Source organism: Gnatocerus cornutus, chromosome 1 (assembly GCF_029298725.1).
Source record: "Gnatocerus cornutus isolate USDA-ARS CGAHR chromosome 1, icGnaCorn1.1, whole genome shotgun sequence".
Taxonomy (NCBI): domain Eukaryota; kingdom Metazoa; phylum Arthropoda; class Insecta; order Coleoptera; family Tenebrionidae; genus Gnatocerus; species Gnatocerus cornutus.
The window spans coordinates 25,718,059-25,732,539 of record NC_142233.1 but is presented as its reverse complement, the minus strand read 5'-3'; the positions used below and the strand labels follow the sequence as shown (position 1 = coordinate 25,732,539).

General features: G+C 31.7%; 1 protein-coding gene across 3 annotated transcripts in view; it reads left to right on the top strand.

The window, feature by feature from the left end:
* Positions 1-14,481, top strand: part of LOC148181025 (uncharacterized) — a 62,158-nt gene that overhangs the window by 23,782 nt on the left and 23,895 nt on the right. The gene's annotated exons all lie outside the window — the stretch shown is intronic.

The following is a 14,481-nucleotide window of genomic DNA, read 5'->3' as shown; positions in this document are numbered from 1 at the left end:
CATTTTAATAATTGTCGAAAATTTCGCCAATTCAACTTCTTTTATTCTCCGGAGATTTTTCCAGAGCCATAATTTAATTACGGGAGAGAAATTCTTGCAAAGTTTTGTCTGCCCCGAAAAAATCCGATAAAATAACTCTTTAAAAAACATCACAAATTAATGGAACGCCTCACAATCTGATCTGTTTTGTTTCAAACACAAATGAAATTCTAATAAAAATGAGATTCACAAATCTCTAACTGTGTTTCTTCAGTTCTTTCTTTCACATTTTCCCGCAATCGTATTTAGTTTAACACCGTTATCGCGTCTGTTTTGTGAAAGAGATGGGTAATTCCCATCGATTCATCCCCTACTGGTTTAATCAGGCGTCAGCATCGATAAAGACCCGAGTTAGATACCATTTCCATACTTGAACTTCATCCCGAATATTTTACATAAAAAGTCTTGTGGTTTTTAGCCGTGTATGGATTTTATGCAAATCCCAACTTTCGTCGTCCAGTAATTGAAGCGTCAACGCTTTTGATGGATTATACGTGCGACTCGAAAATTTCAAGATTTTCCTCGGGAAATCTGTGACTGTTTGATTTTGGAGCCGACCAACTTTGCACACTAATTAGATCAGGAGGAGTCGATTAAATTTGAATTATTTATTCGTCGCCTTGCTATAAACATGGGAGCAAGTAATCGTTCGCATATTGATCCAATCTCGACGGAAAAGTTCAACGACCGGATAAGCATCGCATATTAACAATTAAAATGATATTCACTTCAAAGTTGTTAGAATATTCAACAGATTGTAGATATTTCAAAAATATGCCAACAAATGAGGCGGTAAAAATGTTTCTTGTGTAGTCGAGTAGTATTTCGTGCAAAATTGTTTAGTTTGGAAGTTAACTTTCACTTTCCACTTATGAAATTGTTTCAGTTAATTCTTTAGTATGCTGTTTTCTAATTCGCAGCCACAATAATAAAACCCAAAAGTAATTGGAACTAAAATTGTATGTAAGCTTCAATAGATAAAAAGTTTAGCTTTTAGAGAACATAATTACTGACTAATTTGGTAACACTATTAAAACAGTATAAAAATCATGTACAGTACCCTCGTGAAAAGCTCTTAGCAAAAGCTCGCTCCCCGCTCGTTTCGCTATGAGGCTTTTCCGGTGCTTGTATTGTAAATAACTATTGTGGATGAAGCTGAAGTTGTTTTCTTTGCGTCTCACGCATTTCCCGTACAAACAAAAATGACGGACCAAATATTTTCTTAATAAAATCATCGCGATGTTTTTCTTTCAGACATCCCCGATTACTTTCTCTGAGCTGTTGATACATAAATTTTCGTGAGAAGACTTTTGCAATTGTTGAAAAGATTTAAATTATGCTTTACAAAAACAAATCAATCCGTAATTTAATACTATCCTAAAAAGTGGAACGTACGTAATAATTTAAATTCCCCCTCTAATAAAAACTTAAAATTCGCCAGGTGTTCGTGCTAAAAAGCGTTTCCAACAACCTCAATTTTCCGTGTTTGCCGATCCAATAAAGTGTCGTCCCAATTATTTCCAGGTCGTCCAATTTTTCCTTCCGATTGTATCCATTTAGACGCAAGACATGCCGACACCCATTTAATTTAATTTATCTAGATGTAGAGTACAAACGTCTGATAAAGATCAGAACGGAAAGAGACTCTCCCAAATCGATACTATAACTCTAAAATAGACAATGTAAACACAGGGGACAATGTCTTGAAGGGAAAAAAACAAACAGAAGCGGTACAAAAATGAAACAAAAGGGCGCCAAAGTCTCGGAAAACCAATTTCTTTTGTGTAGTAACAATAATTGGAGTTTATTATTGTCTCAATTGCGGTTGTGGTCAAACCTGTAATGAGTAGTTTCGTGGAAAACCAGCATAACTATAAATTAGAAATATTTTATGTCAGAAAAGCAGATTTGGGATGAAACTTAGAAATTAAACACGTGAACACAACTTCTGAATTTTAATTACAGCGGAAGTTGAATCAAGATTCAGTTCGTTTTGATTTAGATTGAAACGAAATTTAATGAGAGCATTTTTAATACCACTAGCGCTGTGTCGAGATTTTCAAATTAAATTCTGTTTAAAAAAGTTTAAAAACTGAAAAACCAAACCATTTAGTGTAACTCTACTTACAGTTTTCCTAATTATCTAATTCCAATTCGTGGAAGTCTCCTTTTAGTCGTTTTACTTACCACAAGTTTGATTTATTAATAAATTAAAATGAAAACTTTTTGAAGCAAACAGACATTTGAAAGTAATTACTCAGGTTTAGGCAAATAAACGAGCAGACGATCGGAATTATACGTAGAATTTAGAGGAAACTTGGGAAAGTATCGATTGGGACGGCGGGAATTGTTGATATTGTTGGTCGTTGTTTGGTATGTTACAAATGAAAATTATTTTGAAAAGTTACATCCTTTAAAGCTATTTGATAAAAATTCAATTTTCTGCACATTTAACTTCGAGATTGGGTTAACCGCAGACGTGAGAAAATGGCTTCGATAAAACGATGGAAATAACGAAGGAATTGTCTTTATTTTGTGGGAAGGTGGGATGGCTATTTTTTACTTCTTTGTTAGTATACTTATCTAAAAGAAGGTTGTCTCTCTTTTTATTGTCAAATAAAGTTAAAAATTAAACATTTGATATTTGTATGTTGTATTTGGAACGCAAGTTACTCTTACTACTGTAATTATATATTTTTGCACTTTTTAATTTTTAAGGAAGGGAAGATAAGAGCAAAGTGGCAAAGCAACAAAAACATACGCATCTAAGTGGCTTAAAATTCTCTCTTTAAAAGTTTAAAAGTCAAGAAATAAAGCACATTTTCGAATATTCTAAGACAGGGTATTTAGGTTATGTTGAAAGCCAGACCTTCAAACATTGATTCTTTTACTCACTTTTTTTGCAGATGCAATTTATTACAAATTTTGTATTTCTTAAATGAAATCTGGGACGTAGAAACTTGAATTTGTGTACAAAAATTGTGTTTCAGCGTGTACAAAAATTTTATAAATCATTATTTTTGGGTTTTTTTTCTTTTTATACAGGGTGCACGTATAAAAAGAGTGTGGTAATTCCACGTCACAAATTGAGCCTATTAAGAAATAAAAAATTTAAGTAAAAGTTGTTTGTTTTCGAGATAAAATTACACCAAAATTTTAATAAATTGACATGTGTGTTACTGATTTCAAAGTGAACAAAAATTGAGTTGCTAGTTGCTTAAGAAACAAGTGCTTTTTTGCTAGTGGTGTAGAAAGTACGTAGATTGGGATTAATTTTATCTTGTCAGTTTTTTAATTAAAAATTGGTTTTTCATATTTCATACTCCTTCTGGAATAGCGCAAAACTGTACATGCATTTCAAAAACACATTGTATAAATAAAACAGTTCATCAAATTTAAAAAATTGTTGTCAATTCAAATGAGCTCCTTCTAAAACATGTCTAGAATAGGCTATTAAATTAAAAGTCACATTTTCACACTTAAAATGTTGAACTCTGACGTTACACTAAAATTAGAAAAAATGAAATTTGCGAGATTGCAGTTTCATAGACGATATTCACGTGGCCAATGCAAGCTTCATACCGTAAAGATTTCAAATATCAAAAAAGAGAATTTTATTGCTGACAAATATTTATTTTTGTTTAAATTCCGAATCACTTTGTCTTCTTTACCTGTGTCTCAGTCATTTCTCACCTTCCAGCGAAATATTTAAATGAATGTAATTTCCTTTGACGAGAATCAAATTTCCACCCTTTGTAATAAATAAAGATTTTTCCGCAAATCGTCATTTCCTTAATTTTAGCAGACCTAGATTTACGCGATACGGATTTCCACTGACCGAAGCGAAAATTCAATTTGAATAAAATTCCGTGCGATCTAGATTAGCCTGTAACTTTTGACACAAAGATTTGTACATGGTAAAATTAACGTTTGTTCCAAGTAAAAATAGAGATGATTATCATCATTACGTCTAGTCATTGCGGATATAAAGGGATAATTATAATCCTAAGATTATAAAGTGGTAAACACATGAATGAAGACATTATCGATCTACGGAGAAGTTCGAAGTCTTTTGAAAGGTTCTCACTAATTATTTACTTCTTAAGCCATCATTATGGCAAAGTTGGAGCGCAATAATTAACTTGATTTATGTTAAAATGTAAAAAGTCGCTTTTAGGTTTCACGTTCATATTGTGGTTTGTAATTAATTGAAGAGCTTTCTTAGAATAAATTATACTGCATTATCCAAGGCATTTAGGATCAAAGTGTGAAACTTGTATAATCGTCACTTTGTGACAGAGCTGTGAAGTATAACGGCGGCAATTTAAAAACTTCCTGGTACTATTAAATTCTCTATCCCTCTTTGAAAAAAGTACAAAGCTTTTTATTTATTAAGGAAAGTTAAATTGGTACATGTTTATTTCAATGTCTCCAGGCAATTACATTGGTTTATTTTGTCGCTGCTTGAGAAAATATTTCTTTTAATTCAATTACACAACAAAGAAGAACAGAACAAACATTTTAGACTTGATTACTCTATTATTTTGAGTACAAAAGTAATAAATGTATGACACGAAACTAGATTAAACTTTGCATTATCTGTTGTATGATATAACTTTTACTTCAACGTATTCAATTTAACTTGATTCAAATGAGAAATGTTTAATTAATGTCCAAGATAAATGTCGAGAAATCATTTGTTATTTGAGTTGTCAGGATCAACGTCAACAACGTGTTACACGTCTTCAACAGGTGCTTTGAGCTTTCGAAAGAGAATTACTTCTAAAATAAATACGGCTTTAATTAAAATTCATATTATCGTTACAAAACTTCAAGATTTGGCTCTAAAGTGAAGTACGCAATCATTTTGAAATAAAAAAAGCACGTTATTGCATTGGGATTACCAAAAACAAATAATTTCCATGTACGCGCTTTTGTTATTATTAAATCGACAATCGTAAATTCCATTCACCAGTAATAAACAAAGCCATAAACAAATTGGTTTTATGCTATTACTTCGTCATCGATCGAACGATAAACCGACGCACATTTTCATAAAATTTTACAGTGAATTTACCCAATTTCCTGCTTCTTATCAAATTTTCAATCAAAAATAACAAGGTTGTTAACGAAAATTGAAAATTTAAAACTTCAGGTGAAAGGATTTAGCTTAATTACCACGACAGACTCGACACACTTAAGCCCACATACAAGAGTAATGAATCTTCTCTTGACAGTTGAGGATCTTACAATCACTAATGACGTCATAAAATGTTTCCCATGTAAAATTCATCAAGTTCAGACGACTACGAGATGTCAGGGCAGAATTGTTAAAGTAGAGAAGACGCCGTCATTAAGTAGGATGAATTGCAAACAGAATAGCAAAATATTTGCTATTGGGAGAATCTGAGAAATTGTAATCTGCCTATATTCACAACGAAATTATGCCGCGTTGATCCAGCGAGGATTATTTAATGTTTGAAGTATTAAATTTGACAGTTTATGGAGGAAATTCCGGATAGCGGCTGACCAGTAATAAATATCAATCAACGGGGAAAGTAATAAAATCGGTCTGTGGAAAATACCTGCTAGTTATGGATGAAGATCTGAAGGTTTTGAAAATTAGAATTCCGGAAAATTTAATATGTTTTAAAATATACAACCAATTTCAAAATTTTTTAGACCAAGGAAGAATACAAGATATTCTATGAACTTATAGAATTACAATAATTAGAAGGGTCCAAGAAATCGAAGGATTTGAACGAATTCTTCAAAAACTCAGTTTGCAGTTTTTGTGGAATTTAGGTCTAAGGTGGAGGAGGATACGCAGGATCAAATAATTTCAATGAATACAAATATTTTAAAGAAAATTTAAACTATAATTCAAATAATTTTAAAATTCTGCGGAATTCAGCAGCATTATGAAAGCACAATTGAAAAATGTAATAAAATTTTATTTTCACTGCAAGCTTGAGAACATAATGTCGCCTGCTTCTGAAATGTGAAATTAATTTCTCTCCTACAAGTAGATAAAGTAACGTTTTGGGTTGTCTAAATTAAGTTAAATATTTAGTGGGAATAAAACCTAGTGTCATGTATACGAAAAATAAAGGTGTTTTATTGGTTTTAGGTCAGAAATTTTTATTGAAGGATTTTTCTATCTCACCCATCTGCATTAAATAGTAAAAAAGTGGAATTAAATTATCCATGCATCTAAAATGCATTTACATATAGACCTACCTTTTTAGACGTAAATCTGCTAGTAAAGAATAATAATAAATACATACAGATATCCGGAAAGTCGCGCACTACCGTAATACTGTATCATCGGGCAATGCTATAGATCGCCGGAAAAATGTTAAAAAAAATCCATGTCTTCAATTTTTCGAGATAGGTATGATGTATTGAAGAATAAAAGTTTACCCAATTACCCAATTACCCCCTTTCAAGGTGGTGCGCTACTTTACGGATAGCCTGTATATGAACCACGAAAGAGAAGACTTTTCTGTTCTTTGTTTTCTATTATCATTACAGAAACGTCAGTATAAAAACATGTACAGTACTCTCGCAAAAAGGTCATCGCGAAAGCTTGCTCACATATGCTGTTCTCTGGCTATGCTCAGGCTAGAATTGTTTTCTCTCCTTTGGTATATAATTAGGTACTATTATTCCTTTAAATGATTATTAATATTTTGGTAATGATTTTGATAATAACAATGGATTCTTACTCTATACCTACGATATAAAAATGTGATTAAACGCTCAATTCAATTTTGTAATTGTCAAAACTTTTTATACATTTGTCATAAAATAGTGTAACAGTAATAATATTTTAATAAATGCGAAATATTTTCTACGCTGTAGCTCTGCATATTAAACCTGGCATTTCAGAGAAATATGAAATTGAATGAGTTGGAAATGCAAAACAGAATGCATTTTGAAAGGCTTCGTTATTGATTTTAAAATTACATTAAGTTGTTTTGTATCGACAATTAAATTATTATTATCAATATCGTGATATTATACAGTTAGCTACTTATTTACTATTATTTCAAAACAAAATTAATTAGCTATTTGTCAACTCTTCAGAAGTTTTTTTTATGAAATTTTATGACTAAATCAAACGTCCTGGAAATAGAAATCTAAATGAAAAAGTTGTGTTTTATGGTTGTTTTCCTCAAGTCTCCTAGAAAATGACTAGTTGCTTTTATAGCGTAAATTTTATTTCAAAGTAATTTACGCCAGTTCTTGGTAATTAGTTTGCCGTTGATACTTTACGAATTTGCATTTCTTTAGCTCTATACAACGAACAAGTGCAAGTGACAAGCCAACAAAAAAGATTAATGCCTGTATATCGTGTCTAAAAAATAAAATGTTTCCTAAAATAAAAATTACACGCGTAAACACAAATTGCCGTGTCGGGGGATACAGGTTGCATTGATAAATTTGGTTCCTTCCCTAGAAAACCGCCAAACTTTCCGTTTTCGTTCCGACCTAAGACTCGAGAATTTGCATTTGAGATCAAACGATCACTGACACTAATCGTGGAGATAAATATTCTCGACAAATCCTCAACGCGTGATCTCCGACAAACATATAAGGAAGTAAAGTGTCAAATAAAGTTGCAGAGGCTTTTTGCGTAGGACATGTTTATCTCCGACACACTTTGCGGTTGCTTCCACTACGCAACTACACGTTTCAACAAAACTATTTTTCTACCAGTCTGGCAGATTTGTCGTTGATTGATCGCTCTTAAATAATAATCCATGTACAAAAGTTTGCCAGTGTTAAAATAAGCTACAATTCCGAGAAGTACAATATCCGACCGCAATACACACGTTGGTCTTTGTAAGTTAATTATCAGTTAACTCTCTCGGCTAAAGGCTTAACTTACTCTGCATAATGTATCAGAAACAAGTTTGCCACACTTTGAACAGAATTTGTTGCGAAACTTAATCTGGATTGGGTTGTGAAAGGAAAATTTAGTTAAGTGGTACCAAAGTTCGCGAAAACGCATCCATGGCGGGCGCTTTGTATTTCAAACCTCCGCTACGTGACGATTTAATTAATTAATAATATACCAGATGCAGTAATCAGATTGGAAGGAACTTAGTCACGTGAGGTACTAAATTCAACTGTTTCCTGTTACAATTGGCTGATCAATACTACAGAGAGAAATAGATGTAGCCGTGAAATGCGGTTGACCACAACGAGACGAATACAATCACCGTTTTCAAAGTTAACGTGTTTTGTAGCATACGAATAGACTAATTTTTTTTCTACTGGAAAATGAGATATTGAAAGCAGTTTCAAAATGCTGCTTCTTTGCTTTGCGCCTATTGTTTTGGCAAGCTTCATTGGCTTGAAAAGAGGATGTTTTACTGAATAAAATAAAACTTAACTGTACTCTACACAAGTAAAACAATAGCGTATGAACAGAAGCAAAACTCGAGCCAAAATCCGAATTTTAATTTTGTGTGTGTTTAAAAATGGTGGATGCGCCGGGTCCAATTCTAATCCGAATCCATGTTAACATTCCCGGAATTATGTTTAAAAGCAAATAAACCTTCTGCGACCTTGTTTCCAAAAAACCTGTCTTTGAGAAATGTATCGAATGTTATTTTTTCACAAATCTCATCTTTCACAGATGTTATTTTATTTTTTGTCAAAGCAAGGGGAAAAGTGATGTCTCCGTGCTTTATCAAGACTTGGGAGCATAGCATCGATTTTTCACAGCAAGATAATAAATTTCGAGTTACACTTGAATTTATGCGGAATTTACTTTAAATTTGGTGGGAACAAATTGAACGGAGAAAGCTTTATAAATTTATTGTAGGGTAAAATTGCTGTTTTTTGCACAGTTAAAGACGTTTCGTGTTGATTTTGTATACCTAATGTCGCATAATTTATTAGTAAAGCATTTCTCCTTCAGAAAACTGACTAAACACCAACTAAATTATTTGTGCTGAACTACAGTTTTACTATTTTTGCTTGTTTTACAAAGGTTCCATCCTCTTTAAGCTTTAAATTTGCATTTAAATCACGCCGAATTTAGAATGTTTTACACTCGCCCAGGCATAACAAACCGACAAAATGTTAAACGAAAACAATTCAGTTATAATTTTGGGTTGTGTAAACCCGATATTCATTTCCATAGCCCTAAGATAACGGTTGAAAGCTCTCTTATTGCTGTGTGGGTAGATTCTTTAAATAAGTTTCTCAATTATACCTACACAATTGCTTTAATCAGCACAAAGATAAACTTCATTGATTAATTTATTAAATGTCAAGTGTCAGAATTCAGCTACCACTTCGCCGAAGAGCCCATTTTTCCATCACAAATACCGAGTCTGGAGTTAATTGAAAATCATGTCGACCACATAATAAGATATAATCAACCGGAACTGGAGCTTGTAGGTTATATTAACACAAGATTGAAAATAAATTTACCATAATTGTTAATGTATTTCACGCCTACTACTTTTGATTTACACGAAAATGTATCTCGTTACTGTTTAACAACTATCGCAATTCAAGCTGTATTGTTATTAATGAGATTTACACAGAGGAACGTGGGTGTGCTCTCCCAATTTCGAATTCTCGGTAAAGCGCAATACCTAAATTCTAGTAATTATGTGAATCCTGCCGAATAAATTTATATTAACACTATTAATTGGAAGTAAAAAGTCACACAATGTCCTTAATTGAAATGCAAATTATTTGATTTTGGTTGTTAGCTGGTTATTTACCTGGAATAGATAACTATTTGTTTAATTAAGCAAATTAATTACAATTTGGTGATTGCTATTGCACAGTGGGGTTTTTAGTGCTTCACAATAGAATCAGCTTCGCCGAAGTGTAACGAGATCAGTAAGTACATTCTTGACGCTATGTTATTATCGATGAATTTATAGAACAGCAAATTTTAACGTTATTTTAACATTGTTAACATTGTTAACATGTTTATTAATACATATTTAAATAAAAAATCCGTCAAAAATAACTAGAATACTGTGGAATTATAAAATTAGTTATTATTTTAGCTGCTATATTATTGTTTATGAAAGAGTCAAATTCTTCCAATCCTTATTATGTAGAAGTACTAAATAGACTAAAAGCTGTTGATTGGAGTAAGACAAATAGATTTTATTATTAAAAAATTGCTTTAAATTGATTCTGTCTCGACTGTCAATTTAGTCTAAAGAATTATTTTTACAGCTCATGGGGAGGAACAGTCGCCACCATTTGAATTTGCATAAACATTGTAAGGCAGATTTCTAAATGCTTTGTTTTTTTTTTTCAAATGAGTTCCATTCAATAAAATTGTTCATTCTGGATTTCGAAATTCATTTTGTTCCCGAGCGTCATTGAATTCCAGAAAGCAATTATTTGCTATTTTCAACCCCATTTAACGAAAAGTTCAAACGTCAACTCCAAACTAAAAGCTGTCGTCTGAAAAGACTACAATTAACAACTCTTGTACGAGCAAAAATATCTAAAGACTTGTAGAAACAATTCTTGACCTTATTTTGATACGAAATTAAATAAAAGTATATTTTTTATAATTTTGCACGAATCTAAAATTCATTCTGATGATTGACACAGGTGTCCCAAAACTTGTGCCCCAGAGACAAAGACTTATGAAAACAACAATTTTAAACCAAAATTTCGAAACAAAATTTTTTTTAGCTCAAAAAATAATCAAGTTATGACAAAAAAATGATAGTCAATTCCGAAGCTGAACAGAATTTTTAAATCGGTAACAATGGACACATACTATCACCAATTGGTCAGATGGACATTACACTCTTGTTGCCTAGGAAATAGTGATGGCGTTTTACTCCATGTCTAGAATAAACTTCTGAGATTGGTTGTTAAATTTTTATCTTTTCTTGAATACTAACTATTAAACTTAATCAATTTTTGTTTTGAAATTTACTATCTGTATTGCTCTCTGGAGCGCGACTTCTGAGACATTCTTTATTTATAAGTTGACATTTATTTTCATGACTCAATTTGCCCCTTTTGGAAAACCATTGCACTATGGTTATTATTATGTAGATCTTAGCTAATCAGAGTTCATTACTGGATAGCACCTAACTTTAGCTTCATAAATAAGTTAACATAAAATACAAAAATATTTCATATAGCATAATGTGAAGGCGTATTTGTTATTCAAATCAATGTAATCTGTAGGTGATTCATCAATCTACACATCAATATAAGAATGGTTTTGAAATATAAAAGCACAAAACATGAGCATATTGTACCTTACAAAAAAACAAGAAACTGAATGCTAATTTTTTAGTTCGGAAAGCTCTCTATTATATAAAAATATAAGATCTTTGTTTCATCACTATTTAATTTAATAAATAAAATATTCCATAATTAAAGAAAATTCATGGTATAATGAAAATCGTGTTTACGCATTTTGTCATTTTAATATTTTGTTTCAAAGAGTGATTCGTGAACTTATGCATATTTGATTGAACTACAAACAGCTCTAACTTTCCCAACTAAAATGATAAATTCCTTTTATGACTTTGTTCACTGTTCATTGTCAAACATTGACTTAAGGAAACATCAAAGACAAAAAAAGTTTCTTTATCAGATATCAGATGCCACGTCGATGTTCGCTTTATCTAAAGCTACATTTCGCAAAACTCTCCGTAACACTGTTCGATGGTAACAGCTTAAGTAAGTGCACCCTTGCTAAAATTGAGTTTAGATAATGTAATTTATATTAACAAATTTTAGCTACCTTCAACGTGTTATTAAATAAGACGGTTTAAACGATAGTGGGTACGTTATCGTTATCGATAGTTAATTAGCATTTTTATAAGAACACAGATGTTCTCGTTTATTCATTAGTAACATATTGTTAATAATATTGCCTAATTTGTTGGTCTTTGTTTTCTGTTTTGTCTTCAGGAAGGTTGATTACAACAATAGCAATTACCATTATTACCGGCGTTGCAAACTCCTCAGTTGTTCGCTTTTAAATCTATTTCCTCCTATATTGCGTGGCTACTTTATATTAACAAAGAATAATGCAAGTCCTGATAAAATATAGAGCAATTTGATTTTATTTTGCTGTAACAAAAGGAACATAATAATAGCATCTTAAAATGTAATTTTTAGAAAGTATTACAAAGAAATTCTCTTAAGATGAAGGCTAAGATAATTACACCATTTGTTTCTTTATATTCTGCAGATGAATGACGTTTTTTTTTCATTTTTTACATATTTGTTTATACCAAAACAAAATAAAACTAGCTAGAAACTTTGTTATAACATATTCACGTACATTACGTTCGCAAATAGAAGGAAAAATAAATATTTCTCGACAATTTTCAAATCCACCCCTCTAACTCCGACAGCACTTACTTTGCAAAATCCACCTTTTTTACCATTTAAAGCGAATGACATCGTAAAAATAATACAACACATCACTCAAAGTCATTTCCCTTGCTCTTGTTTAATGACTTAGGAACCCACGTCCTAAAAACTGTCTCGAAAAAACAGGCTTCACCGTCTTTTTTGCCGGCTTTAATCGAATAATATTTGCTTGGAGGTAAATCGACAAACGGTTAATTAAAATCTGAACCGACGATAAACAAATCCGGCAGTCAGGCCTATTAATCTTCTCCCGGACGATTCGCTTAAAAGTAATAAAATTGCGTGATTAAAAAGATTAAATTGTCGCCGCATGATGCGATTTACATTAAGCCTCACGCATACGAAACGCGATTTTAATATGAAAAAGTCAACAAACCCTCGATTTTTTTTAGACTTTCTATTGGAATTTAAGTTGACTTTTATTTTTTATGTACTGTCATTTACGTTTCTGCCAACGCCTCGCAATTATTTCGTAATCTCTGTAATTTTTACACGTACCTTTAACAGTCCGGAAGTGTAAGAGGAAAACGAGAACGCAGGAAATGAATGTTAGGTAATTGGGGGGGGGGGGTGGGGGGGGGGCAATCTTTTACTCGAGCCAAAAAATTACAATTTTTGATGGAAACTGGTAACAACTTAATTTCTCAAATATGAGTTTGAAACTCGCTGTAATTTGTTTTCTGATTGCGTGGGGTTGGTAGTGTTAATATAAACTTTTGTCGGTCGCAAATTTATGTGGAAGCTCGAATTTCCTGTATCATTAGTTACAGTCAGGGAAAGTCCTAAATTGTTTGTTTATTATATTTCAAAACAATAAATCGGGCATTAGCTACATTTGGCGGCTAATTAAATTTATAGCTGACAATAAACCATAAATTCAGGTAATTAGTGTCAGCTTTTGTGCTTATCGCTTGAGCTTCAAAAGATGGTCGCTGATATAAAACCGCTTTGGACAATAATTACGTTCTCGATTTGGATTGGTTTATACAACCCAGTAGTTGTCGTGAACATATTATTTTTATAATTTGTCAGACCTATGAAAGCTGGGTTTTTAGACTTTTCTACGGTTGTTACATTACTCTTTTTATTCTATTCGTCAAAAGAATGAGCAGTAAACAATATTGATTTCATTGTTGTGAAAAATTCTTTCCACTTGAATGTTTTCAATGCTTTTTTGGTGTTTATCAAGCCAAAGGACAAAAAAATACGTCAAAAAAAATAGAGAAATATTTTGAAGATATGAAAGGGTAGAGAATCTATTTCTTTTCACGCCGCGCACGCTATTCTAAAATGCCGATCTTAATTTGGGTTTTATAGAGTCAAGTTTTTAAAATATGTGGTCGCAAAAATATTTAATCTTTAAATCTAATAATAGAATAACAGAATCTAGAAATTGAATATTAATAAGCCGAAAAGTGACGAAAGAAACAGCTAATGAATAAAACTAATTAAAAATTTAATTTAGAACATTACTTTTAAATATAAAAGTTTAATGGAAAGTTAGGTCTGATTTATCAGTTTTACGTTACCGCTGAAATCCAAGTAAAATTCACTTAATGAGCAAAAGCATTTAAAAAATTTTCTATTAAATTTAGTTTAGAGTTTTATGAAAATATTCATAAAATCCGTACTTTTCAATTTTGTTATTTTCTTAATGTAGACATAAACTGGTTAAGTTATAGTACGTTTGAAATAACTTTGTTATTTACAGTAGAAGCGCCGAAAAGACCACATAGCAAAACAAGCTATATGCGAGCGAGCTTTTGCTATGAGCTTTTCGCTAGAGTACAGTACATAATTTTTTATACTGCTTTTTCTATAATTATTACGTTTTTATCAAAAAGAATATTTTAATAATGCTATTAAATAACGTCTAATACATTTTTTATCTCCCGATGGAATTGTGAAATTTGTTATGTATGTGGATAATTTTCTCTATGATTTGAAAAGAATGATTTTTTAGTTGCAAGCAAATGTTTGTTCCCTAACTATTTCTGCTTATCTTAATTTAAATTAGCATCTCTACTAACTTCCTACTTTTTC